Source organism: Manacus vitellinus, unplaced genomic scaffold (assembly GCF_001715985.3).
Source record: "Manacus vitellinus isolate BGI_N305 unplaced genomic scaffold, ASM171598v3 scaffold_92_pilon, whole genome shotgun sequence".
Lineage (NCBI taxonomy): Eukaryota > Metazoa > Chordata > Aves > Passeriformes > Pipridae > Manacus > Manacus vitellinus.
The window spans coordinates 589,832-592,110 of record NW_021940877.1 but is presented as its reverse complement, the minus strand read 5'-3'; the positions used below and the strand labels follow the sequence as shown (position 1 = coordinate 592,110).

The 2,279-nt window shown below is 62.2% G+C and overlaps 1 non-coding gene across 1 annotated transcript; it reads right to left on the bottom strand.

Annotated features, from left to right (window-relative positions):
- Positions 1-1,628: 1,628 nt before the first annotated feature.
- LOC108642009 lies at positions 1,629-2,167 on the bottom strand. The gene is made up of 3 exons (XR_003916380.1): positions 2,034-2,167; positions 1,865-1,948; positions 1,629-1,784 (listed from the first exon to the last, which is right to left on the bottom strand). It is a non-coding gene; the product is annotated as an uncharacterized LOC108642009 (transcript).
- Positions 2,168-2,279: the final 112 nt, after the last annotated feature.

Sequence of the window (2,279 nt, the reverse complement as noted above, 5' to 3'; positions counted from 1 at the left end):
GTGGCCCCACATCCCTCCCAGTGGTCCTGTATCGTTTTCCATGGTGCATCCCTGCATCCTCCTGCCTCACAGCCCCTTCCCATCACACGTCACATCCCCAAGTTCTTCTCCAGGCAACATCCCCCATGACCCTGCACCCCTCCTGGTGCAGGAGTCTCCAGGTGGTCCTGGAGACTTTCCATGATGCTTCCTTCTGACTCATATTCCTTTCCCACCACAAGCCACATCCCCTGCACCCCCAAAGCCTTCTCCATGCAACATCCCCCACAGTCCTGTACCCCTCCTGGTGCTCCTGCATCCCCTTCCATGTCACAGCCCCCATGGTCCCCCATCCCTCCTGCTGGTCCTGCACCCCTTTCCATGAGATATCCCCAGGTTACAGCCCCCTTCCTACAATAACCCACATCCCCTGCACCCCCAAAATTCTTCCCTGTGCAACATCCCACATCCCCCCAGGGGGTCCTGCATCCCTTTCCAAGAGGCATCCCTGCATTATATCCCCTTCTCATCACAAGCCACATCCCCTGCACTCCCAAATTCTTCTCCATGTAACATCCCCCATGACCCTGCACCCCTCCTAGTGGTCCTGGAGACTTTCCATGATGCTTCCCTCTGACTCATATTCCCTCCCCATCACGTGCCACCTCCCCTGCACTCCCAAATTTTCTTTGCCACATCCCCCGTGGTCCCACATCCCTCCCAGTCGTCCCGCATCCCTTTCCATGATACATCCCTGCATTATATCTCTTTCCCATCACGTGCCACATGGCACATGCTCCCAAATGGAACGTCCCACAAGACCCTCCATCCCTCTCCGTGATCCCGCATCCCTTTCCAAGCCACATCCCTCTGCCTCACAGCCCTCCCTGATGGATCCCTGCCTCCCCCCACATTCCAGAGCCCCCCGGACCTCCTCCTCGCGCCTCCACTCAGCCTCCCTCTGCTCCAGCTCATCCCTGCTCCGTGCCCAGTCCGCCGTGAGCTTCCGGATGTCCTCGCTCAGCGCCGCGTTGGCCGCGTTGGCCTGTTCCAGCTGCTCCCGCAGCATCGAGTTCACCTGCACCAGGCTGCTGCTCCTGGGGTGGGGACACAGGGACCCGTGGGGCATCCCACCAGGAATGCCCACACCTGCCCAGGGACCCCCACTCTGCTGCTCCTGGGATGGGGAGGGAGGGGATGGATGGATGGATGGAATGTCCCCCAGGAACTCCCACATCTTCCCCAGGGATCCTGCTCACCTCTGCTCCTCCTGGGATGGGTGAAATGGTCAGAGCATCCCCCTGGAAATCTTCCCAACTCCCAAGGATCCCCACTCACCTCTGCTGCTCTTGGGATGGAAAGGATCCCCCTCCTGGGAATCTCCAAACCTCCTCAAGGATCCCACTCACCTCTGCTGCTCCTGGGATGGGTGGAATGACCGGAGCATCCCTCTGGGAATCCCCAAACCTCCCCAAGGATCCCACTCACCTCTATGCTCCTGGGATGGAGGGAATGGAGGGGATCCCCTTCCTGGGAATCCCCACACCTTCCTGAGGATCCCACTCACCTCTGCCTCCTGGGATGGAGAGAATGGAGGGGATCCTCCTCCTGGGAATCCCCACACCTTCCTGAGGATCCCACTCACCTTTGCTGCTCCTGGGATGGGGGGTCACCGTGTCTGGAGCATCCCACCCCTCCAGGGATCCCGCTCACCTCTGCTGCTCCTCTTCCAGCCGGATCAGGGCATTCTCCAGCTCGTTGCTGCTCTCCTCCTCTGGCTGGGAGCCGCTGGTATCCAGCTGGATCTGTGGGAACATCCCGCTCGCCACCACCTCCATCTGGGGGGGGGGTTGGGGGCAGGACATCCCCCCGGCCCCTCCCTCACCGTCAGCCTCTCCTGCTCCAGCTCCGTCGCCTTCTCCAGCAGCTGCTGCTCCACTTCCCCACATTTCTTCTTGTACTGCAGCACCTGCGGGGGGACGGGGGCGTGACACCGGGGGGTGACACCCGGGGGGGCTCCCAGACCGTCCCTGCTCCCCCCGGGAAGGATTTACCTTGGCCTGGAGCTTCTGCACGAGCTGGGCCTGTCTCTGCTGCCCCTCCTGGTAGGCCTGGAGCTTCCGCTTGTAGGCGGCTTGTTCCTCCTCCAGGAGCCTCCGGAGCTCGATGTTGTGCTGGGCCAGGCTCCGGCTCTCGGCCGCTTCCCGCTCTCCCGCCTCCGTGCGCAGGGATTGCTCCAGCTGGGAGAGGGGCGGGATACGGGCTGGCACCCCCCGGCACCCCCCGAGCACCCCCGGGCA